Genomic DNA, 27,287 nt, shown 5'->3' with positions numbered 1-27,287 from the left:
TAAGATCGAGGCATGCAGTCATGCAGCAGTTTCTCTGAAGAGACTGAATCTCTTCAGTGAATGATAAAGACTGTCTTATTTTCCTGGGATCACCAATTATACTGATAAACTGGGGATGAGAAGTTTGTATTGTTTTCTAGTTTTTGTTGTTGTTTGTTTATTTTGAGTTGGAGAGGAAAGGGTTGTTGGTGTGTGTTCAGATTGCAATTGTCTTTGCTGTTCTGGGACCCTTAATTTCCACATGGCACCAGAGCATGCCTGCCCCAGAGTGGTGTTCTGGGTCTTGTATTCTCTCAAACCCTTTCCTTTTGATTTACCAGATGCCAGTGGTACCAAACTGAGACCTGTTTCTAGTATGTTTCCATACTTTGAGTTGACTTTCTTCCTCTGGGGTTAATTTTGTTTAGTACTCACCCTAGACCCTCTCTTTCCTTCTTTCTCCTCCACGCTCATCCCTTTTCCTTCCCTCTTTAATATATTCTCTGCCCTGACTTTCCACGCTGGATTTGGACACTTATTTCCTTATTTACAAGCAACTTGAAGTTCACAGTATTTTTTTGACTCCTATTTATATTGTTAGTGTGGGTTATGAGCAGTTCATTTGCTCTTGTTAATTTGTATATTTTTGTAGGTGATAGAAAGTGGCTGCATTATCTTATGGCAGGGTTTCTCAACCTTGATATCCTGACTTTTGGGAAGAGATTTTTGTTGTGGGCAACTGCCCTGTGCATTCCAGAATGTTTAGCAGCACCTTGCCTCTACTCACTATATGACAGTAGTGGCCATCTCCTCCATTGTGACAGCCCTGGATGTCTCCAGACATTGCTAAATGTCCTGTAAGAGGCAAAATCACATCCGGCTGGTCACCACTGTCTCATAGGAACACTTTCTATCTCTTTTTGCTTTACTACTATACTTTCTTAGAGATTTCTCAGCTTTATTTTTCATTTTCTGTCATCATGCTTTAATATTTGTTGTTCTCAGAGTGTTCCTTTAAAAACAATTAAAATTGCGTCCTGCTTTTTTTCATGAATGCAGTATCTCTTCTTTTTCTTTTAAAAACATTATTTATAATTGTTAACTTGATGTTTGAATTGTTGCTTTATTAACTTTGTTTCCTCTATTATTTGATTACTGTTGGGTAATAATTCATACTTCAGAGTAAGGCACTACAGTACTAATGGGAACCTGTTTGTGTGTGCATGGAGTGTATTCATTGGTCTTCAGTGTAGGATAACTGGAGAGTGATCCTATTTCATGGGGGAATCCCTAGTATCAGTATCAATGGATATTTTCTCTTGGTCTGATCAATTTCACCACAGAGAAAGTTTTCAATGTTCTGCTTACCAGTTAGTATTTTGGGTAGGGATCAGGGAAGGAGCCAGAGGTGGAGGGTGGGGTGGGAGGATGTCTCACTTTTCAGTGTGTAGCTTTTCCATTTATGCCCTTGGCTTTTTAGTAAAGCACTTCCCAAGCTTTGCCAGGTTCCTCCTTCATACTTTAACCTCTTCAGATGAAGACATGCAGTCTTCTGCTGGGTTACATAGAAGGAGACCTGGGGCTTAGTTGCTCCTTTTTAAAGATTTTCAACCAATTGTCCTATTTTCAGTCCTACCTTTACTGTTTTCTTAAAGGTATCTGATGCCTGCAGTTCTTGAGCCTTGCATACTTCCATTTGAGACTGCCTGTTCCCAAATGGCGCTTAGCTTTCAGCTTTCTGTGATCCTCTGGGCCAATTGCCTCTTATCTGTTTTCTAGCCCTTAAAACTTGTTTTTAATGTTTTTAAGTCTGTAAAAATACAGAGTTGTATTTTAAATACAAATACTCCGCATCATTCTGTGTAAATAAATAAATATATTCAATCCTTTGTGTTCAAGTGGAACTCCAACATCCTTGTCATATAATATTAGTTCACAAGGTGAGCTAAGACCAGCAGCATCACCCTCACTTTGAAATTTGCTCAAATGTAAACTCTTGAGCTTTATCCCAGTCCTCATAACTCAGAAAATCTGGGGATTACCAGCCTTCTAGATGATTTGATGCATACTAAAATTTGAGGATCACATCTTAGAAGAAAATTAGAACTTTTAAAAATCAAGACATCTCTCTAAATAATCCATTACAACATCTAATGTTCTTTCAATCTTTCTTTTTTCCCATTTAAGGAGAAAAATTTAGCTTTTCAGACCTTTAGCTCCTATGAGCTCATTACTAAGATATCTGAGAACTGGAAGGGCATTTTAATTTGAAATATAATACCTGACTTTGCACATTGACTATTTTTGTAATGTCTGCTTATTTTTTAAGCAAATATTTCAGTATTCCCTAAAAGGTTAGTTATATTTTTAGAATCATTTTTTATTTCTCTGTTTTTTAAAAAATACCTTATTTAACTACATTGCCCCCCATAGTCCCTTAAATTGAATTCAAATGCATTTCAATGATTTGTTTCAGCCTTTTTTGAATACTTTTCATTTTTATAATTATTCCCTCAATACATTACAAAACTCTCATTAAAATCCTTGCTGGCTCTTATTTTCTCCCAATTCATTTTCCAAATGTCAATGTCTTCAGCTTTTTCTTCCTTGTTTTAAACTATCTAACAAGAGAAAATGTTGAGATGATCACTTTTTTTCCTTTTCCAACCTGGAATACTTGTTATTATTTTCAGACTTGGAGAAAATGAGGTGGGCTAGAGAACCTTTTCTCTTACTCATACTTAATGTTTACCTCTCTTTATCCTCAACTGTCAATGACTTGAACCAAGGAGCACAAACAAGTCAGGTATCCCCACCTTGCAGCATAGCAGCTGGAAACCTCTGACTCTCAGTGACAGTAGTGGGCATATTAATACTTCCTGACGCCATAGCCAGCTTTAAACACAAGAATGGGAGAGCACCAGGGAAATAATTCTCATAGTAACCAATCTTAGGTATCACATTTGTATAACCCTATTTGTAGTTTTTTTTTAATGTTATAATTTACCTTAACAAGTCTGTGTAGGTAAGGTTAGTTGTGACTATGTCTGCTTTAAAGGTATAGACAGATACATGAAGGCAGGAAGTCTAAGACCCAGATGCTAGAAGGTTTGGCATCTTCTGAGGCCTCTCTTCTTGGCTTGCAGATGGCTGCCTTCTTGCTGTGTCCTTAGTCGTCTTTTCTCTTTGTATACATATCCCTTGTGTCCCTGTGTCTAAATTTCTTCTTATAAGGACACCGATGAGATGAGCTTAAGGCCCACCCTAAGAGGCTCATTTTACTTTAATCACCTGTCTAAGGTCCCATCTCCAAATACTGTTAAACTCTGAAATTCAGGGAGTAGGGACTTCAACATATGAATTTTGGGGGACAAAAATTCAGAGCATAACAGTAATATTAATCAGTTGTTCTTCTGATCTCAAGTCCAGTTCTGTCAGTGAGCTGTGATAGAGAGGAACGTGCAAGATGAAGACAAATTCAGAATGGAAAAGTGGCAAAATTAAAGAAAGAGGTCCAGATTAGGAAAATGCCAGTCAAGATGGCTTTAGGCCACTCTCTAAAAAAGTTCTCCTTGTCTCAGTCTTTTTGGATTTCTAGCTTTTTCTCCCTTCTTTAAAAAATCTTGTTCCTACTTAAGACATATTTGTGCTTCCTTTTTTACCTCTATTGGAAAAGCTTCTAATACTCCTCTCTTGCTCAGTTTGGGCTTTTGTAGGCTTTTGTATAGGCACAAAGTTACTCTGTCAAATTCAAGCAAATCCTCATGTATCTATTTTTAGGTTATCTGTTTCCTAAAAGCAACATAGAACTTGAGGAAATCTGTGATGATTATGGCTTTCAGTTGCTGGAAATTCTTGACTTCCACACAAGAGAACACTCATCTCCCTGAAGCACTCCCTGTCCTTGAGTTATATTGCTGCAGGCTTCAGGGCTTGTGAATTAACACAATATCAAGCTTCACTCTCACTGCAAATTCCCAGCCAGTTTTCTTCCTAGCCATTTTAGGATTTTAATAAAATAAAATTCTTCTTTTACTGGGGACAGTGAGAAATTGCCCTCTTCTTCACCAAAGTACATAATAGAATTTGAGATTGACTAAAATTCACTAAACCTTTGTACAAATACACTTCTGAGTCAAACTTTCCAGAAAGAGACATTTTTTTTAACTATGTGTTTTTCTTAAGAAGCACAGGTGGGCCAAGAGAGTAGGGTTTATTTTTTGGGAATAAGAACATTTTCAGAAACTTTTTGTCTCCTTAGATCTCTTTCCCCTTCCTTAAACCATGTACATGAGTCACTTGAGGATCTAATTTAATGTGTGATACATCAGAGCCCAGGTTTAAAGTCAGAATTTCTGAACACGTGAACCGTGCAAATGCTTGCATGAAAGTCACTTGCGGTGTTTGTTAAAAATGCCTGTATTGGGGGCCAGCCCTTGATCTTCTCATTTGGACTGGGAATCTGCATTCCATAAGCACCCCGTAATTCTTCCACACACAAGATGTTAAGAAACTAAGGCTTTAAATGAGAGCTTGTTAAAATTAATCTTTTACACACCCTTTTCTGTCCCAATTGAAAATCTGCTTTTAATTTTGATGCCTGGATGTGGTAGAATCAACCCTGCCAGTTAGGTATTTAACATTTACTCTATTGGGGAATTTGACTTATGTCTGCTAGACATTTGGGAAGCACTCGGTATGTGCAATCCAAAATTTAGTGGTTTAGTTTAATAGGAGAGCCAAACAGCACATATGACTGAGTCCTCCTACCTTCAGGCTTTATCCCATCTTAGTCCTTTTCTTTTGGGGACTTAGTTTGTCTTTGTAACCCCACTGTGCATAAATAAAGCTATAGTCTAGTGGCTCTTGTCAAATTTGTGGACACACCTAGGGGGCCCCTCAATGAGCAGCTCTCTACTTGTGGATATGCTGATTCAGTACACACATTTTACTTACATTTTTTTCTGGGCCCACTTCAACACCACCATTTATATTGACGTATACTGGTGATTCTATTAGTATATAGTTTAGCTATGCCTCCCCAAATTAGAGGTTGTGCCTACTAACAGACTACTGACTCACATTCCAGACATTTCATTATTTCTATGATTTCTGCTCATACAATGAAGGGCTGAAGCCTTCTATTCTTTCCTACTCCATAAGTATATAAATGGTCCCAGAAGTTTCTGCATTTCAGGGATCTATTTGCAGATAGTGAGGGGGAGATTTGGTTATATATATATATATATATATATATATATATATATATACACACACACACACTTTGGGGGAGATTTGGTTTTATATATATATATATATATATATATATATATTTACTTATTTATTTAAAGTTTATTTATTTTGAAAGAGAGAGAAAGCATGAGTTGGGGAGGGGTAGAGAGAGAATCTCAAGCAGGCTTGAGACATGGTGCTGGAGCCCATGAACCACAAGTCCATGACCTGAGCTGACATTGGATGCTTAACCAACTGAGTCACCCAGGTGCCCCTATTTATAAAAACACTTTATATATTTATAAATATACTTTAAAAATAATTCAGTCATTATTTACATATGTATAAAATGTTTTTATTATTTTAGTATATTGTTATAATTATTCTTTATTATTAGCTATCATTGCTAACCTCTTACTGTGCCTCATTTATAAATTAAACTTTATCATAGGTATATATGTATAATTAAAAACAGAGTATATATAGGGTTCAGTACTACCTGTGCTTTAAGGTATCCTCTGGGGGTCTTGGAATGTATTCCCTGTGGATAAAGAGGACTACTGTACCTTGCTTTTGGAGAGCAGTCAACAGAATAATTAGAGGATGCCTCTTGTGATGCTCCAGAGACAGAACATGTGAAATATGACTCTCAAGACTTTTGCCTCTTGGTTATTCCTCCAACTGAAGCTATTGATTCTAGTCATGGAGAGTCTAGGTTTTTCAATCTATTATGCATTCCAAAGGCTGCCCAAGTAGCAATAAGTAGATGATGAATAGGACTTGTATACATTTAATTGATATTGAAAATTGCTATAAGTCACTACTCTAAATTTTTATAGTAAATTACTGTATGAACTCAAATGAGATAAAACAAAGAATATCAAAGGAAAAACAAATATAGAAAGACAAATCTAAGCATTTCTCATCCCACTCAAAGATACAAAGAATTTAAGTTTGGCCCCTCCCACAGTGAGAAAATAACAAAGCATATATAGGTGGTTTTCTTTTCTGTCAAGGGCAAAAAGAAGATATGGGTCAATTGACAGATCTTTATTAACCAGAAATATCTGATTACTCTGAGTTAATACACAGGATTCAGTTATATGTTATCTAGACCAGTGCTATCCATAAAAGTAACATGAGCCACATGTACAATATAAACTTTTTTTTTTTTTTTTTCAGAGAGAGCACGCATGTGCATGCAAGTACAGAGGGAGGGAGAGAGAGAATCTTAAGCAGGCTCCACGCTCAGGATGGAGCCCTATGTGGAGCTCGATCTCACGACCATGAGATCATGAACTGAGAGGAAATTAAGAGTCAGACACTCAACTGACTGAGCCACCAGGTGTACCCCAAACATTATCATTTTAATATGTAATCAATATAAAAAATTATTGGGGTATTTTGCACTTTTTTTTATACTAAGTCCTTGAAATCTGGTATGTATTAGAGTACATCTCCATGTGAACTTTCCACATTTTAAGTACTCATGAGCCACATGTGGCTATTGGCTATTATATCGGACATCTCAGATCTAGAAGAATCATGTAATTCATTATTAGTGTAAAATATTACTATGTGTTTATCAGACTTCGTTCTATAGTTTGGCAATAAACTTTTAGATTTTCTCAGCTAATGTCTCTTTGAAATTTGCCTAATTAGAAGCATCTAAGCTACAATGTTTTACCTTGAGGGTTTTTAGGGATCAAGTCTGAAATCATTTTCTGACTAAAACGGCATTCCTTTGTGGAAGACAGGAAAATCACAAGTGTTTGAACAAATTAGTTTGTTTTTCTTTCTGTTTGACTTTAGAGACAGTAAATTTTGAATTTTAAGTTAATATTTGGATGGCATTTTTTTCTTGTGAAGCAGAAAAACATTGGTATTCTTTGAAGACCTAGGGAATTACAGCTAGAATAACAGCTTCATGTTGGATATGTTTATGTAATTATAACACTTGCTTTAGTGTATTGGGTGGGAATACAGCCTCCCAGGGATTTTCTACATCCTTATTTGACATGAAAGTAGTTGGATGATTTCCTTGCTCTCAAGAATGAGTAGAAGCAGAGAAATCCACTGGACTGATGTGGCTATTTGGACAGAAACAAGGGACATCTCATGCTTGGGTGACAGACAAAGAGTTACAGTCAGATTGGGGTTTCAGTTGATGGCTTCACAACTAGATGGTATTTATTCATTATTTATTTAACAAATACTTATCTAATGCTTACCAAGCACCAAATGTTGTGCAAGTACTTAATAAATGTTAACTTATTTAATACACATGGCAACACTATGACATAGGTACTATGATTATCCCCACTTTACAGATGAGAAAACGGAGGCACAGAAGTGTTAAATGCTTTCCTATATATGGTCTCATAGCTAGTAAGTGGCAGAGCCGGGATTCATACCCAGGCTGTCTGGCTCTTTCTCCACACCCTTCATCACTTTTCTCTGACAGCTCTTCCAACCGCTTGTCACCAAAGGCTTCCCTCTGGTCCTCTCAGCAGATGCATGGTCCCATGCTCCTGAAATTGGAGGTCACCCTGGGAAAGAGGTTACTGAGATTATATTTTCACCACCCCCTCAGAATGACAGATTGAAACAAACTTTTAAGCTATCACAAATAAAAATGCAACATTTTTTTTAATGTATCTGAGTTTCATACCTGCTATACAAATATAATTTATTAACATCAATAATTGGCCTATGGAGTCTTTGTTTATGTGCAGACCCTTCAGATTTTGAAAATTCTGGAGAAAATGTGTTATTGTGATGCTCTAAGATGGGACTGAGAATCTTCAGGGCTCAGAGCAGACAGGAAGCTGCTCCTCGATCACCCCAAATGTTGGCTAAACTCAGGTGGCTCTTTACTTTTCCTGTTGAAGGGTAAAGAGCCAAGCCAGGCAGTGTCTGAAGGCAGAATATATCCTTCTGTTGGACATATTTTTGGAAGGGTTAAGATTGTACTTCAGTATGAGTGCAAATGTTGGATATGGGCTAGTTAAAGAGGGCAGGATAAAACGTTCAGAAATGCCTGCAACAATGGCAAAAGATGTAGAAATGATTAAAAACAATTTCCTTTTGTATGACTTGAAAACAGAAACTCATGCCAAATCACCTTAGTGTTATGTTTCACTGTGGGGAAGGAGCTCATTGGCGTCTGTGGTTGCCAAATTGAGATGATTATTTAGCCCTTATTTTGTGTAAGGAGCTGGTTGCCCTCACGCTGAATTATTTCATACAAAAGATCCAAATGAGTGGAATTTTCACATCTGTTTGGAAGGGTTGTCACACACCTTGACCAAGCTGCCCTATAGTGTAGCATTTTCCTCTGAACTCTTTCTTAAATTATAGCCTTAATGATAGTTTCATGGTTGTTATTATAGAAATAGGTGAAATGGCTGTACTGATGAGAACAGTAGTTTTTAGATTCATGAGGAATAATTTGTTTCTGGGGTGGACTGTGGGACCAGGGATGGTGGATTTGAGGGTACATAGACCAAGAAGTGCAGTAACATAAACAGGCTTGAAAAGTAACCAATATTGGACAATCCCACATGCCAGGCATAACCTAACTTGCTTACATGTCTTATGTTATGAACACTTCACCAAAAATCTATCAGTTAGGTACTATTATCATCCCCTTTTAAAGACCAGGAAACTGATGTTGAGAGGAGTTAAGTAACTTAAGGTCACAAAGCCAATAATGTCAGAACTGAAACTGGAGCCCAGGCCTATCTGACTTCATGCTCCAAACTATCACACTCCATTGACAGGATGAGGAGTAAAGGAGACAAGAATATTTGTGTGTGTGTGTGTGTGTGTGTGTGTGTGTGTGTGTTGGGAGGGAGTCGTTTTAAACTGGATTTGGCAAGCTTTTTCAGGGAAGAACCAGATAGTAAATATTTTAGGCTTTGTGGGTCACATATGGTCTCTATTACATAATCTTTTTTATAATCATTTAAAAATATAAAGTCTATCATTTTAGCCCTCAATTTGTACAAAAACAGGTTACAGGCTAGATTTGGTCTGTGGGCGACAATTTGTTAGTCTTTGTTCTAAAAACTTGTTATAGTGATATGCAGTAACAATAAGTGTTAAGTTTTGAAAGGAAGTTTGTAAAATAGAGATTTCTATTTTTATTGGCATCTTCTATCTTCCAGTTTGTGTTAGGAGGGTGATATTGCTGCTTCACTAGACTTGATAAAGTGCTGATACTTCAGATGATTATAGAAATATCTTCATATACTTAATGTATGTGTATGAATGCACACATACAAGTTGATATATATGAATTGATTTCCAAGTCTAGTGCCCAACCTAATCTTCTATAGATTATACACTGAAAAAAGCCAAAGTAGCTATGGAATAAATATTTGGTGCATATTATTGGGTTTCAGGGTGGGAAGCAGTAATAAATGACATTCTTATTTCTCTTTTTAAGTTTTAACCCAATTAAGATAAAAGAGTCTGATGAAGATCAAAATGTTAGCTTTGCTACTGATTGGGCTATAAGCTAGAACATAGTTCAGGTGTGGGTTTCTAATGATTGAACTCTGGAATGAGAAAGAATTACTCACCAAGTCTTCGGCTGTGCTGGACAACTGTACTCCTCCCAGCATGGGGCAGAGTCTTGCTGTGTACTTTGTGCCTCAGGACAGTGGACCAAGGCAGTGTCTTTGAAGGCAGATCTAGAAGGGAGAAAGGATGAGTTTGCACATGCAGAGTCCCCCACCCTGAAATTACCCATCGTCCCCAGATAACCAGAAGCAAGAAACTTAGCCTAAGACTTCCAATCAGGGTACTAGTATTATTGTTCAAAGTGGAGACCCCAAATGAGGAATTGGTGCTCAGTTTGGAAAGGCACATGGATGACTATCATTTTATGGAAAACATAGATGTCATTTCAGCTTTTTTTTTTTTTTTTTTTTGTAGCCTGAAAAGGTAAATCTGGTTTGGCCCTTTGTATGTTTTGTCCTGGTCAGTGACATTAATGTCAATCTAATGATTTATTGTGCTGCTGAAGTGCTGGAATTGATCTGGGCAGTGTCACTCACTCTGGTGGCAGCTTGTCACCCAGGGGCAGGGATGCCTGCCACCCAGCCCAGCACATCTGAAAAGCCCAATCACAGAACCACAACCATTGCATTTCAATGTGTTTGGTTCTGGTAATCTAGATCAGTTATTTGGTGGGGATAGAGGCTCACATGGGTTAGCTTAAATCGAAGTGACAGAGGCAGAAAAAGGTTAAATTAACCCTATAGTCTCTATTCCTGACTCCAAACATCTCATAATACCCAGAAACCACTGATTTTTTTCCCTTACCATTCCCAGCTCCTTGCGTTTACTGTATGCTTGGGATGCGGGGGAACAAGAAGGATGGAGTCACCTGCTCAAGGTCATGTGATTCTCTTCATTCCTTCCCTCCCCTTCCCAACTGCACCCTGTTTTCCCTCAGGTTCCTTCCTTCCTTCCTACCTCTTTGTTAACTTCCCTCTCTACCTCCCATCCTGCCTCCTTATCTTCCTTCCTCTCTTTCTTCCTTTCCCCTGCCCCCCTCCTCCCTTCCTCTCTTCCTCCCTTCCTTCCTCCCACATGCCAAGTATTTGATAAGTATTTACTCTGTGCCTCTGTGCTTGGGGGGTAGTTACAGCAGCAGACACTGGGGCCCACAGACCTCTGTTGTGACTTTTGTCTATTTGAAATTCACCAAGGTTCTTGGATGGGTAGATTTAAATGTTTTTCCATCAAATTTTGTCTGGAAATTTTGTCCCATATAGTATTTTGTCTGACTTGTGAAGTTGTTTATGTAGAAAGCATTTAAAAGACCTAAAATATCACTTATTTTACATTTACTGAATTGTATTTGCTAACCTGTATTAAAAAAAAAAAAGAAAAAGCAAAGAAACAGTAGTAGAGACACTAGACAGGGCCCGGGGCTCCATTGTGGTTGACAGGTAATGACCAAACCTGTTCAAACCACAAAGCATTGTCAATGTTCCCCGAGAAAAGGGTATATAGTCTGCCCTCCTATCAGTTTCCTACTAGCCTACAAAAATGTAATGTTTTTTTTTTCTTTGCAAATGTGGTCAATAAGGAGAACATTTATTTTGAATAGCAGGAAGGCCGTGGACAATGCCAGTGAGCCAAAGGTTAGATTTCCTTATGTCACTGAGTAATTCATGAAAAATGGTGGTGAATACCAGCTGGGCATCATGAACAGTAATGGATTTTGAGTTTGGGGTCATCTTAGGTAATACATGGCAGAGACACAGGGCTGATAGTAAATCCTACATATGTCACAGACACATAATACAGGAGCTTTAGAGAACTTGAAATTATTTTTTTTGCTTAAGGAGTATGATTTAAGAAATTTACTTTTGCCTATTTGGTTACAAATCACTATTATTGTACTTGAAATCATTGCTAGCTGAAGTGTCCCCACCTGGTCCCTGAAGAGTGGCTTCTCCTGTTCTCTGCATTTCCTTCCACATCTTTGAAGAATTGTTCGCTCTACTGTATTAGTGATGAGGGAACCTGAGATTTTTACTTCTTTCCTCTTGTCTCTGATATACCACTGGATTGATTTACCTTCATTTACAAGTTCTGATTTCACCCCAGGGCATAAATGACTCATGGCCGATCGTGCTCCCTTCAGCGGATTTTTAACCTTTCTTTGCTCCATATATTTATGAAAAGGGTCAGAGACACTTCATTCCAAAGCTGTGGGGCCTAATGGCTTCTGGGAGTGAAAGATTCTTTCTTGCCTTTTAATTTAAGAAAGTTTAAGACAAGTCAGCTGTAGAAGTGGGGCTGGAGAAGAGAGCAAGCTGAGGTTTGGCAGTTTTACTTGGTTACCCAGCAGGGCTGAAATGATTCAATAGCGTGCAGGTGATGTAAAGTAATAGGCAGGTCCAAAAGATCAACTGATAGGTCACACACGTTAGGTAGGCAGCCCTTCTCCTGGAAATGGGTATCCTCTCCTCTCCATCCTAATAGAGAGGAAGAGATGTCATCCAGCTGTCACGTTGAAATACACCTCTTGGTAACGACTGCAGAACAGTGGGATATTTAAATGCTTTGTGGGAGAACATCTTACTTCTTTCTCTTTGGTACAGTGGTTGAGGAGGAAGGGTGAGTTATAAGAAATAAAAAAGATAAATGCAACTCCTCCTTGTCACATGTATCCTTTGTGCAGACCCTCAAAATGGTGCAGCTATTATGCAAAGTAAAATTAAATCCCATTAGCTCTAGAAATGAAAATAGTACGCATGCCGCTGTGTATAAGTCTGAATAGTTGCTAAAGAATTAGTCAGTGTATGGAAATCTCTCTTTAAACTACTGTGTCTCCAGTAACATAGCATGTTATATTTATTGTTTATGAAAAGTTTTGTGATGTATTTGTTGAGAAAGGTTATTAAATGGGATGTATGTTGTGATTCTACTTTATAAAAGGCATACATTGACATAAAAGTTTGGAAATGTATACATCAAAATAGATATTAGTAGTACTTACCAATGAGTGTTGGGATTATGAGAAGTTTTGTTTTCTTTGTTTTCTTTTTGTTTTTTTGCTTTTATTTTATTTATTTTATTTTTTTCAATATATGAAATTTATTGTCAAATTGGTTTCCATACAACACCCAGTGCTCATCCCAAAAGGTGCCCTCCTCAATACCCATCACCCACCCTCCCTTCCCTCCCACCCCCCATCAACCCTCAGTTTGTTCTCAGTTTTTAAGAGTCTCTTATGCTTTGGCTCTCTCCCACTCTAACCTCTTTTTTTTTTTCCTTCCCCTCCTCCATGGGTTTCTGTTAAGTTTCTCAGGATCCACATAAGAGTGAAACCATATGGTATCTGTCTTTCTCTGTATGGCTTATTTCACTTAGCATCACACTCTCCAGTTCCATCCACGTTGCTACAAAGGGCCATATTTCGTTCTTTCTCATTGCCACGTAGTACTCCATTGTGTATATAAACCACAATTTCTTTATCCATTCATCAGTTGATGGACATTTAGGCTCTTTCCATAATTTGGCGATTGTTGAGAGTGCTGCTATAAACATTGGGGTACAAGTGCCCCTATGCATCAGTACTCCTGTATCCCTTGGGTAAATTCCTAGCAGTGCTATTGCTAGGTCATAGGGTAGGTCTATTTTTAATTTTCTGAGGAACCTCCACATTGCTTTTCTTTGTTTTCTTATTTTTCTCTACAGGAGATGTCAGGTTTGTGTGATAAGAACTATTAAATTAAATATAAAATTCCTGGTAAGTTGAGTCTGCCTGGTAATGTTTCATAAATTTTAAATTACTTTCTGAATTTTCCCCGAAGTGCAGAACTTTTGCACACCTTTACTGAGGCTTTGTAATTCAGACTCACCATTTCTGATGCTGCTGTCTCCCTAAACAGCCTGAGGGCCAGTGGGCCTGAACAATGGAAGGCTTCTCTGAAGTTTCCCAGGGCCCTGGTCAGGGCTCTTACTTTACTGCTTATCATTCTTGGGACAAACCAACTCATATTCAATAGGAAGAAGACATGAGCTTCGGAATTATTCCTGGTGAACACTCTTCCATCTCCATTTGTCCAAATATGATTGAGTTCCCATTACTCTACTCCCACAAAGCTTTCGTTCATGTTTCTGGAAAAGAGACAAGTGGAAGTAGTTTTTGGTCACATGGCTATTTCCATTTAAAAAAAGGATACATATATGGATATGATGACCAGCTCAGAAATGAGCTATTTAAATACATTCACATCTCTCTACGTTTTCTAATTACTTGCTCAGGCAGCTATCTTAAAAAGCAAGGGGTCCCTTAGCTTTTATTTGAGGGTCACGTGTCCCATCCCCCAACATCCAGCATCTGGGGCTCATTCAGGCCTCTGTACCAGGAGCCAGGCAAAGGGAACTGGAGTCCCTCATGACTATTGTCTCCTGGAGCCACAAAGTGTTGTCAAGGATGTTGGCTCCTGATGATTGTGGTGCCTGGTCCCTGTACAGGACACAGTGTGCCCAAGCTGGGACTCCAGGATGACTGTTCTCTTGGTGTCCTCTCAGCAGCTTTGTATTCTTCCCTAAAGCACAGGGCAAAGCCATATGTTCTTCTGGACTAGACCTGGCAGTCCCAATTACTGGACCTTGATTCACCAGCCCATATTCTCCAAGGAATTTTATTTCATGGGGATTTTCTTCTTTCCATGCCACTCTGTCTTGGCCAGGTCCTCTCTGATCTACTTGAACAGGTAAAGGCTAGCTCTGAATCTCATAGAGCAGAGATCCATACGGGTACTTCTTACCTCTTTCCTGCCAACTCTGTGGGGTCCTAATATGAAGGAATTCAGTGAGAAGTTAGTTATTGTGATGAGGCCATCTATGTTAGCTAATTTTTGATGATCAGAGTTAGGCTCCTACCCCCTCACAGAGACTGGGAGACAGGGGCACCATCTTTCTTGATTGCATTCAAAGGGGTGGCTTCCAGGTCCTTGAGAAAATATTCCTGAGTTGAAGATTTACATCTCAAAGGACAGAGGAAGAATTTATGGTCCCAAGTTTGTAAAGTAAACACTCTAACAAAAGGGAAGTCATGGGCTTTCATTCAGGAAGAAGCCTGTTTAAAGTTCAGTAAAGCTGAGGGGAATATTAAGACTGCCTTAGTGGGCAGCAGTCTTGATATAATCACAAAAGGTTTTAACTTACCCTCCCCCGGTCCCATCCTCCAATCGGGGACAGCTTTCTCCGTATGTACACAGCTCAGGGAGGCTACCAGAGTGAGCTCTCTGTAGCAGAAGCCAACAGAGGTCTACCTTATGGCAAATTTTGTCATATATTAACCATGGTATAAGGTGCTGTTTCAAATTTGATGGTAATCTTTTTTGTGGGGAATGGATGCTTCATATAATGCTTTGCATACAAAGTGACTGAAGAAATTACACCTGCTTAAAACTGCAAGCTGAGGAGCCTATATTTTTCTTTTCAGTGACTACTTGGTAGGTTTTCTGCCACAACTTGATAAACAAACCGGCATCACTGTTCCCTCCACATCTCAGGTCAGCAACTCAGAGAGAATTTATTTCCTCAGAAGTCACCACGATGCCATTTCCTATTGTATATGAGTATAAAATGTATTGCAATGTGTCTTCGTTTTTTTTATTCAATGGTTAAAAGAATATATAAGGCAGTTGGTAAAATTTATTAGGCTGATTTTTAGAGACTCATTCTAAGTTCCCTATAACTATCTTAAGATCTACATAAGGAATTATGACCAGAATAACTAGCTCTATTTACATGAAAACAAAATTCTCTGTCCAATTAGAAACGCTTTCTGTTGTCTCTGTGCCTGTCAAGCCGGGTTCTGCAAACATGAGTATTTCCTGAGCACTTCCATAAGGGACACAGTGTATACTTTGTTGTGTTCATCACCAGTGAGAAGTAATTTCACATTCTCGATGGTAGTAACTCTCTTGCAAAGTGTATTGATGCCTCAGTTATTTTTTTTTGACCCAGATCAACAAATAATGAGTACTGTTCTATGAAACCCACCAATATAGTTCTTGCTTGCAAATGGCTCAGGCTAGTGAGGAGCTAAAATGCAGACATGTGGACAGTAAGATAAAGATAGATTACATAAATGTTTGAACTATGAACAGGGATTTCCTGATGATGAACTCATTACAAAATGAACTCTGCAGACATTAATTATTACAGGAGGTGAGGATGGAAAGAACAGGTCCAAATGGGCCTCACGTGGAGCTTGTACATGTGAAGGTTTCCCTACACACATGGGGCAGGAAAAGAAGGCCAGTGAACCCAGACTGGGGGCTGTGTTTTTCTGTTCTGCTAGTTCTAAATTCGAACCTGTCTTCTGGGTCATTTTGAAGTTATATTTGTTAAGAGAGCACTAGACAACATGTTTTATTTAACTGTTTGCTAGCTTGGTTTATACCATTTAGACATTCAGATGTATGGTATGGGGGCCTCTATCTGTGCCCTTGGCCCAGGCCTGCAAATGGTAAGGTTGAGCCTGCTCTGAATCTTTTTAAAAAAAATTTTTTTTCACTGTTTATTTATTTTGAGAAATAAGAGACAGAGAATGAGTAGGGAAGGGGCAAAGAGAGAGGGAGACACAGAATCCGAAGCAGGCTCTGGGCTCTGAGCTCTCAGCATAGAGCCCAACATGGGGCTCAAACCCATGAACTGTGAGATCATGACCTGAGCCAAAGTCGGATGACTTCAGAGCCCTGAGACTGCTCTGAATTTTTAATGTTGGTTTCCTTTGTGTATCCTCTATGGAGCTGGAAGTTCTCAGGGGGCAAGGACTACATCTTATTTGACCAAACCTCCCTTGCCTCCTGTGGTGCCTGGCATAAGTGACTTAGCAAATGTGTGCAAAATGGGGAATACATGAAAGAATGCCTTTTTGAAGGCACCTTTTTGAAGTTCTGGCTGCCTAGGAAAACTTTGTAGGGGAGTTGCTGCCCCTGTCCCCACCCTACCTCCCACCCCCCAGTTGTTCCTTGGGCAAGATCAATGAGACTGTAGCAGACAGGTGGAGTGTCCTCAAGCTGAAACATTCTGCTATCATCACATAAATTGTTAGAATTAGGGAAAATAAAGAGGGTGTAACATCGACATGATGTCATTTAGTGGAACTTATTCCTCAGACCAAACAAACCTAAGTGAGCTTTAAAGTCCAAGCAAGGTAGGAAAGAGAGCTGAACATCATAGATTAATTAGAAGTAATGAAAACAGCTGTCAAACTAGTCTGAAACCTTGGCTTACTACAATTAAATGTTCAGTACAAACTAATTAAATTAGCAGTTCCCAGGTGTTGGCTTTACAGGCAGTATAAATTATGCATTGAGGCAGGAAGCTCAGTCCATACTAAGACCTTATTTTGGTGGTTCTTCTTGTTTTATGGTTTTCTGTATGTGGCATTTGCTTCTGATTTCATTGTAATGCCTCATGTTAGATCGGTCACAAAGAAGCAGCATAATTGAACAATTGCACGTAGATGCTGAATATTTAAATAGGCTCATATTTTGACTTTTTTTCTGCCTGCGAAATTCGTCTTTTGTGAACAAAGGCCAGATCCCATAGATATTCTCAAATCGTGTTGGCTCAATACATATCGTGGAATGCTGGAAAACAAAAGCTTTACAAATACAAGATGTATTATTAATGCTTTGTGCTGTGAAGCTCTGATAAAAATAGCAGCTGATTTCATCCACTGCAATTTCTCACTCAATTTCGATGGTTGGGGAACAGCATTGATTTCTAAGTAGGCTGAAAACAGGTTTTCTTCGTTTCTGGTTTTCTCACCAACGCTGGGTCCAGGCTCCATTCTTCGCTCTTGCTTTTGGTGGCATAATGCATTTCTTTGGGCTGCTCTTCAATTGTCACTCTCGTAGGGACACCTGGCATTTAGATTGTTCTTGAGGGGTCATTGATTTTTTTTCTTTCTGTAAGCATTTTACCTGATTCTCTTCATAAACTTGAGGGTTCCTTAGATTCAGCCAACCAACCAATAATCATTAAGAAGCTCCTTTGTGTGCCAGACCCTGGGCCAGGCCCGGAGGAAACTGTGAAGTAGAATGAAACCTGTCATCCATCCTGGTTCACACAAAGCCTACAGTCTGATTGAGAGGTTAGGGCACATAGGTGAAATAACATTGAATTATGCAAATCATGTGTGCTGAGTGCCAATTATACTGTGCAAAGTAAACAAGCATTTCAGGAGGGAATTGTTTCTAGCTGAAAAGATAAGGGGTCATCTGTGTTGGTGCTGTTCATCATCATTCTGACATCTCTGAGTAGTGTTTTCCAACTGGATTGACCCTGAGTTAGAGTAAGAGAGATATTTTGTGTCACAACCATTCACATATATGGGTGTGAATCACTGCAACTGAAGTCTCACCAAACAATGCTTAACCCTTTCTATCACATTTTCTATTCTATTCTTTTATACTCTACGAAAATACTGCCTTATGAGAAGCAACACAGGCTGCAGACTCAATAAATTGTTAAATGCCCCACTAGTTCGTTGCCATCCACAATCCAAACAATATCGCTTTAGAAGCTTGACTTAAAATCCTGTGGCTCCTTCCCACTGTGCAACCTCCTCTGGTCCCCTGTCTACACCCTCCTAAAATAGAACATTTATGGAATCATCAGCGTCTCTGCAATGGAATAGCTAGTAGTAAGGAGTAGGAGAGGTGTTCCTTCTAAGGCATTTGAAGACCTCTCGCCTCCACACCACCATTAGGCCAGATTGGGGTTGCTCGTATGCAGTAAGGGAGAGATGTAGAACCCCTTTGCCAAGCTGACCTGTAGCCACTTAGTTGTTTCATGTGTTTTTGATAGGGTTCCAGACTGTTATTTATGGGGAAGTAGTAGGAAGTGTGAAGAAATAGGTGTGGAACGTCAGAGGAGGATTTTAATAATATCTCTATGCCCTTAAGGTATTTGTTCTCACTGAAGAATAAGGTGACTATTCCTAGAGTCACTTGAATATTAATATATCTTGAGGAAACCTTTTTCTGGACAAACTTATCTGATGATAGCTGCTTCTTAGGATATCACCCATATTTAGCTGGAATAATGTTTCATTAAATGCTTTCATTTGTTCATTTACTTAAAAATTCACAAAGAGTTTCCTATATTCCAGGCCTTCTGCTTTGATCTGGGTTATCGTGACCTGACATATGATTGCATCAGAATCTGGGGAGAGAGACAGCGATGTAAAATCATTCCCAGGAAAGTGCTATGGAGAGGTTTCTACAAGGGACTGTGGGCCATAGTGATGCAACCCCCAGCTTCCTATGGAGGTCAGGGAAGTTTCCTGGAGAAGGTAACTTAATGAAGGAGGAGGCAGAATTTGCCAGGAAAATAGACTGAATTTTCCAGGTGGAGGGAACAGCATGTGGGAAGCATCAAAGACAAGACCGAGTCCAGAGCTGCAGGTGGTTTAGTGAGGGTGGGGGAGAGAGAGATAAGGATTAGAGGAACATGCCAAGGTGAGGTGATGAAGCAGCCTTTATGCCATGCTGAGGCATTTGGATTTTGTCCCTAGAGAATTGGGAAGGGATGTATTTAAGAATTACAGTAATGGAGTGATAGAATTAGAATTCACGTTTTGGAAACATTATTTTGGTAAATAGCATATTTCTAAAGAATTTATTGTGCCCTAGGGCTTCATATATGGAGCACACACTTTTATTATTTATTTATTTATTATTATTATTATTTTTAATGTTTATTTTGAGAGAGAGAGAGTATGTGAGGAAAGGGGATGGGCAGAAAGAGAGAGGGAGACACAGCATCTGAAACAGGCTCCAGGCTCTGAGTTGTCACCCCAGAGCCCGGCATGTCAGCCCAGAGCTCAAACTCACAGACTGCGAGATCATGACCTGAAATGAAGCAGGACGCTTAACTGAGTCACCAGATACCTCTGGAGCACACGCTTTTATTTTTGTTTTTTATTTGATTTAGTTTTTTTAAAAATTTACATCAAAATTAGTTAGCATATAGTGCAACAATGATTTCAAGAGTAGATTCCTTAGTGCCCCTTACCCATTTAGCCATAACTCCTCCCACAATCCCTCCAGTAACCCTCAGTTTGTTCTCCATATTTAAGAGTCTCTTATGTTTTGTCCCCCTCTCTCTTTTTATATTATTTTTGTTTGCCTTCCCTTATGTTCATCTGTTTTGCTTCTTAAAGTCCTCATATGAGTGAAGTCATATGATATTTGTCTTTCCCTGACTAATTTCATTTAGCATAATACCCTCTAGTTCTATCCACATAGTTGCAAATGTCAAGATTTCATTCTTTTTGGTAGCCAAGTAATACTCCATTGTGTATGTGTGTGTGTATGTGTGTATATATATATATATACACACCACATCTTCTTTATCCATTCATCCATCAATGGATATTTGGGCTCTTTCCATATTTTGGCTATTTTTGATAGTGCTGCTATAAACATTGGGGTGCATATGTCCCTTCTAAACTGCATACCTGTATCCCTTGGGTAATACGTAGTACGGCAATTGCTGGGTCATAGGGTAGTTCTATTCTTAGTTTTTTGAGAAACCTCAATACTGTTTTCCAGAGTGGCTGCACCAGCTTGCATTCCCACCAACAATGCAAAAGAGATCCTCTTTCTTCGCATCCTTGCCAACATCTGTTGTTTGCCTGAGTTGTTAATGTTAGCCATTCTGACAGGTGTGAGGTAGTATCTCATTGTGGTTTTGATTTGTATTTCCCGGATGATGAGTGATGTTGAGCATTTACTCCTGTGTCAGTTGGCCATCTGGATGTCTTCTTTGGAGAAGTGTCGATTCATGTCTTTTGCCCATTCCTTCACTGGATTATTTATTTTTTGGGTTTGAGTTTGTTAAGTTCTTTATAGATTTTAGATATTAACCCGTTATCTGGAGCACACGCTTTTAGAGTGAGGAAAGAGGGTGTGGAGAATAGACTAGTGTTTCTCAAACTTGAGTGAGCAGCAGGACCCCCTGGAGGGCTTGTTAAAACACAGGTTGTTGGGACCCACCCACAGAGGTTCTGGATTAGTAGGTCTAGGGCAGGCCCCCAGAATTTGCATTTCTAACAAATTCCCAGGTGATGGTGATGTTGCTGGTCCCGGGTCCACACTTGGTTTATTGAATGCTGTGCTTAGAAGAATAATGGCTCCCCAAGATATCTATGTCCTAAACCTTGGAAACTATGAATGTATTATGTTAGATGACAAAGAGGAATTAAGGTTTTGGATGGATTATTTTGTAATTAATTTTTATTTAATATATCAACAAACTAAGGTTGCTAAAGAGCTGACCTTACAATGGGGTGACTACCCTCGATTATCCAGGTGGGCCCAATGTAATCACAAGGTATTTAAAATCAGAAGAAAGAGAGAGAGAGAAAGGGAAAGAGAAGGAGAAAGAAAAGGAAAGTCAGAGGGAGGTGTGATCTCTGAAGCTTAAGCAAAGAGAAGCACTATTTCTGGATCTGACCATGGAGGAACGGGGGCATGGGTGAAGGAATGTGAGCAGCCTCCAGAAGCAGGAAAGGTAAGAAAATGGATTTTCCCCTAGAGTCTCCAAAAAGAAGACAGGCTTGCTGATACCTTGTTTGCAGCCCACTAGGATACGCTGTATAGAACTGTTAGATGATGCAGCTATATTGCTGTAAGCCACTAAGTTTGTGGTATTTTGTTACAGCAGCAAAAAGAAATTAATATAAATGCCACCACGTACTGTGGTTGGTACTAGGGCTGAATGGTGAAAATTGACTTGGTCATTGGTCCCTAACGTTCCGATTTTTTGCTCATATTTCCAGTTCCGGACCTACAGAGAAAGCCAAATATGCTTCCCAAACTAATCATGAAAATGCTTTGCTTTCAGCCTCTCTTGACCAATAATCTTGAACAAGAGCATCCTGAAGTCTTTCCTTTTTTTCTCTATAAAGCATTTCCATTCCCTTGCCTGCCTTTCAATCTCTGCCAATCATAGGTGATGATGTCTGACTCTTTTGCTATAGCAAGTTCTGAATAATCACTGTTCTCATTTGTTATTCTCTGCCCTTTCTTCTTAGTCGTGGATTATTCTAATATGATTGTTGTCAATGGAGGGGGATTTTGCATCCCCCCTCCCTTCCTCCACAAACCCAGGGACATTGGGCAATGTCTGGAGATAATTTTGGTTGTTAAGACTGGGGATGCTGTTGGCATTTAATGTGTAGAGGCCATTGTAGGATACTGCTAAACCTTCTTCAATGCACAGAACACCTCCAACAACAAACAGATAACCTGGGTTGAAATGCTGATTATCTGAGGTTGAGCAACACTGATGTAATGATAGGAATTTCTGGCCCCCATAGAGAGGTGTGCAGGGAGAGGTTTTTTTAGTGAGTGGGACAGTAATACCAAAATAAGAGAAGTGGCCAGCAGTCTGTCTCTATCACTTTTGGTAGGTTTGGTCTTATGGCAAAGGCAGCCCTTGCTTCGGCTTCCAGAAAAGAATATGACCTCCTTTGCCCTGAAGGATCAGGAAAAGTCTAGTGTGTAATTTTGTATCTCTGCTTAGTAACAACTGGAGATGTATAATGTATGTAAAAATATGCTGATATATTTACATTTATTATCTTAACACATACATATGAGATAGGGCTATAACATGAAGTTTGCATGTATGAATTGCGGGAATAATCTCTCTCCTTCATAGGTATATGGTACACACGGACACACAGAAATGTATCTGTTTCTAGCTGGTTCATTTTGCAAAAAACTACTTCCCCAATTCTCTCCTTCCATCAGTGCCCCAGTCAAATGGGGTTTTTCGTTTGAGGTTTATGTATTGGAGACCCTCTCATTTCTGCATCCTCAGAGCTGATTTGGAATGCATGCTATCGAAGCGTCCACATTCCTCATGCATTTAAAACAGAGCTGTGGTTGGAGATTTCTTCCACAGATCGACCTGTACTGTTTCCGACTGACAAGCTCAGGAAGAAAGAAGTGAGGTAAGGTGTTGCTGTGGAGAGAGACATTCTCCATCCTTTTGCTCTGACATTGTGCAAGCTCACAGGCTAATTAATCAGTTTCATTAAAAAGGAGAGAGTGTTGCCATGGTATCATGAGGCCTGTTTATACTGCCACATTAAGATTTCAGGATATTTTTAATCTTTAATTACCAACTTTAATTTTTTTTTTGAATTGGCAAAGGCCTTAAAATTTCTTTTTTTGATGCTGTGGTTTTCTGCCAGTGTTTTCTGAGATTGAGGTACTAATTTGAAACAGAGCTTCCTCTCTTCTTTGAGAAGAAATAAAGGATCCTCTCTGGAGCCTTGCTTCTGTGCAAGATTTGATTAAAAGTTCCACAGAGGTGATTGTACTAGCTTGCTTTCCACACACGTGCTTATCCACAAGAAGCCACTAATTTATCGCCAGAGACATGACCCAGAAGGAGTTTTATCTATAATGTATGTAACGTGTGCTTGCAAGAATTCAAAGTATTTCCAGAAACCTATTCAATTCTAGATTTCTCTTTGACCACAGCATCATAGAAATATTTAGTGACTCTCTGTTCTGGATGATAGTTTTCTGGAAGCATCAAGAACATTGGAAATGGCCAGTTTCATTTAAATAACCTGTTAATTACTTGAAGTAAGAAATAACACTGATTATTTAAAGAGCTCTTTTCTGGCATATTTTCTAATCCTAGTCACTTAAGAGATGAGCAAAGATAGGAAAAGAGAAGGTGCAATGTAGTTTTTGAATTCCATCAGACTGAAATCCTCTTATTAAAGTAGACCAGGAATAATACAATAAAAAATAGACTTAAACATTGTCCTACCTCTTATGAAGGATGTGGAAATGTATGCAGTAACTCTTTTTCTTTCTTTCTTTCTTTCTTTCTTTCTTTCTTTCTTTCTTTCTTTCTTTCCTTTTGATTTATTCTAAAGTGTCTGGTTAGGGGTATTTGGAATCTTATTAAAGAAATAAATACGTGGAAAATAGAAATGTATGGGTTTCTAGCTAGTGTGCCTTCCTCTGGGTCTCATTTATGCACTGTTACTGGTTAATCTGTGGCTTAAATCATAATGTTCATTTATAAGACGTGCCCATTTATAAGATAGATATTAGTGATATTGACACCTCAGGAATTTCATGTAGCTCAGCAGTGCTAAGTGGTGTTCTTGGGGGGAAAGATCCTGTCTTCATGGATAAAGGTAGCATCTCAGCCATGCTATCTACAAAGAATATCTCAGAAATATAATGCCTTTCAGTACAGAAACCTTCCACACCACCACCAGTGAGAATTTTATTTCCATTTGCAGACTGGTTTGTGAGCTGCTTTGTGACATGGGTTGGCCGCTCTCAAGCTTGTGGTGACTCTGTCCTCCTAGGTTCCACATGAGAATAATAATTAGAATTACCTGATGATATGACTGTACAGGCAGTCTAGGTGAGTGAAAATCCAGCTCTACAGTATAAAAAGGCTCTGTCTTCAGATATGTCCTGTATTTAAAAAAAAAAATCACATGCTGCAAAAAGCACTGAAAAGTTGTCAACACATTTCTTGGTAGAATATTTTAAGTATGGTTGTTGCTGCTAGGAGCCTTCCAGATAGGATGAAAGTGTTACTGTAAATTGGATGTTAGAGTAGGATGATACATTTAGGTAAAATCTACATGGTCTGTTACTGCATTTTGGTCATCCAGCCTGTAACCTTCAGCTGCAGTTGCATAAAAAAAATGGCATAAAAGTAATACACACTTGAAACCCTCTGCAGTGTAACAATACTAACTAAACTAGTATTGAGGGTCCCTTGAATGTTGGTGCTTGTGCTGGGGGCTGGGGATAATACTAAAATCAGACCCAGTTTCTGCTTTCAAAGAACTTAAACATCTTGGTAAGTGGGATGGAAGGGCACAAGAAAAGAATTTAGGTGCTGTGTTCATACAATTAGTTTATTTTGACTTGAGTTTGACGTAGGATTTACTGCAAATCTATTCCAATTTGCAAACAGGAACTTTTCCTAGGAAATGAATATGTATTTCCTCTCCTCGTTGTGTTAGGAACCCATTGGTGAGATGATCTAGCCTATCCTTGGGGAATCCATTTTCTAGATAAATTGATCCCTCGGTGACGTCCTGAGGGGCAGGTGGATGTTTTTGATGAAGGGTTTGGGTGTTGCGGGAAAAGGTATGGAGACAAAGTCTGCAGAGGGAGACAGTCTGGGGGACTTGCAGCTGGCTTGTGGAGAGCTGTGCTCACATTGTATATTAGCCATGATTGGTCATGTGAGCTGAGGTTGACTTAGCTGTTTATTGATTTACGTGGGCAGAGACTCTCCTTGGAGTGTCTCAAATGCATGCGATGAGCATGCTGGATTTGGATCAGTGAGCTGAAAGATGCAGAGCATCACACTTGACTGGATGAGTCCCTGTGGATTCTGGACCTGGGAGGAGCCACGAGTACTGTTTGTTCTAGAAGGTAAGAGGCCTGGTGGGTATTTGGCGAGGTTAGCTGGCTGGCTGTGAGGCCAGATTGAGCTGCAGGTAAATGACCTTCCATAGAAGTCATGCACAGTCATTGTTTTTTTTTTTTTTTTTTTTATCGCCCAGCATAAGATTTCTGTTGAGTATGGTCCCATTATCCCCGGTTGTGTCCACTTTCAAAGCAATTAGAAGTCTTAGGCTGAAGTTGTACTGGGTGAGTCATAAACACCAGAAGTTCAGCTCCTCTCCCACTTTGGAGAAAGAGGTGTATGTGAATGTGTGATGAGAGGGTAGGAAGCCAAGCAAACTGACAAGAATTTCCTCTCCCTTTCATAGTTCACAGGAAGCTCATTCAGAAAAGGCATTGCACTGCACCTCACCATGATCTTTTACCTTCCCATACAGAAAACTGAGGCTGACACCACTGTGGTGAGGACTCTACCACACCTGTTTTGGGTAGGCATTGGCCAAGGCCCTGGGCAGTGTGCCAGCAGGTGGTATGCTGGCTTCTGCTGGGGATCAGCACTTGCTGGGTGCAGACACCTGTAGCTAGAGTGACGGTGGGGACAGAGGACCCAGTGTTTGCAGGAGGCAGGCACCTTCTCCCTGGGAGAGGCAGCAGAGCTGAAGAAAACTGTACGGACTGGCTAGGAGCCAGAAACTGGGTAGTGGGGGGTGGGATGAGGGTGGGGTGGGGTGTGGTGGGGGTTTGTCTTAGTCCAGGTGCTGCTATTTTTTGGATTGTCATCTTGTCTCAGTACCTCTGTTCTCTTCCTATCATAAAATAGAGCCAGTAATATCTGCCCCACCCTCATTATAGACCTGTAAGTTCCAATGGGATGATAAAGTATTATAAAAAAGAAAATTAGCCCATGTAAACTCTTACACCTCAGTCATATTAGATTGTGGCATCAGGGGCTCTATTGATTACTTTTACGGACAACTGAATATTATTGCTTTAATTAAAGCATTTAAAACTTAAAAATTTAATAAAGTTTGCAAAATGCATTACCCTTTTTATGGCCGTTAAATCTCAGGTGGAATGGAATGTGAGAATCCAAACGGGGAGTTGGTAATTTTTTTTTTTTCCTGTAAGGGGTGAGATAGTAAATACTTTATGCTTGGCGGAACATATGGCTTCTGTCACAATTCTTCAACTTTGCCTTTGTGGCACTAAAGCAGCCATGGACACTTTGTTAACTAATGAGTGTGGCTGTGTTTCAGTAAAACATTATACAAACAGGTATTGAGTTGAATTTGACTCCTGTGGGCAATAGTTTGCTAATTCCTGACCAAGCCTAACTTTAAGGATTTGGGGAGATGTAATAAACCATTTTTTCTGGGAGAAGGAGACCTTGGGAATATTTGTTAAGATCAAGTTTGGCTAACTGAGAGCTAGCATGGGATAAGTACGTGGTATAGTTTGAGTCAGGTTTGGAGTCTTTGCAGGTGATAACAATGAATGGAGTAGGATGGGTGGGCCTATGGGAATTAATGGCCTTGATAAGGGCATGATTATTTAGACACTAGGCTGGTAACCAAAAAATGGGGGAAGAAGGGGGCTGAGAGAGGCTAACAGTGTTGGTATCAGTGGATTGCTGATTTTTGATGCAGTCAAGCAATCTTGAAATGGAAATAGTATGCTATTTAGTATTCTAGCTAATAGTATTCTAGCATGCTAGAAGCCTAGAATAGGGTGCTCAGCAAGTCACTCACTTGAAATGACTGGGCATAGTTCAACTATTGTCATGGGATTTGGGAGTACAAGTGTAATGGAAAGAAAAGCTTAGTAGGGGCGCCTGGGTGGTTCAGTCAGTTAAGTGTCTGATTTCTGCTCAGGTCATGATCTTGTGGTTTATGGGTTCGAGCCCAGTGTCGGGCTCTGTGCTGACAGCTCAGAGCTGGGAACCTGCTTCAGATCTTGTGTCTCTCTATCTTTCTGCCCTTCCCCTGCTTGCACTCTGTTTCCCTCTGTCTCTCAAAAATGAATAAATGTTAAAAAAAAATTAAGAAAAAAACTTGGTAGAGGTGAGGAGGTCAAGGAACAGAGAAGCCAAGGTGTTGAATGGCTCCT

The 27,287-nt window shown here is 39.4% G+C and overlaps 1 long non-coding RNA gene across 1 annotated transcript in view; it reads left to right on the top strand.

The window, feature by feature from the left end:
* The first annotated feature begins 21,020 nt into the window (after nt 1-21,020).
* The window catches only part of LOC123384459, a 198,702-nt gene continuing 192,435 nt past the window's right edge, over nt 21,021-27,287 (top strand). Inside the window, exon 1 of the long non-coding RNA XR_006595560.1 lies at nt 21,021-21,285. This is a non-coding gene — a long non-coding RNA (uncharacterized LOC123384459). The remainder of the gene's footprint in view (nt 21,286-27,287) is intronic.

The sequence above is a fragment of the Felis catus genome, chromosome A3 (assembly GCF_018350175.1).
Source record: "Felis catus isolate Fca126 chromosome A3, F.catus_Fca126_mat1.0, whole genome shotgun sequence".
Classification (NCBI taxonomy): Eukaryota; Metazoa; Chordata; class Mammalia; order Carnivora; family Felidae; genus Felis; species Felis catus.
Note: the sequence above shows the minus strand (reverse complement) of the source record. Positions and strands in the feature narration are given on the sequence as shown.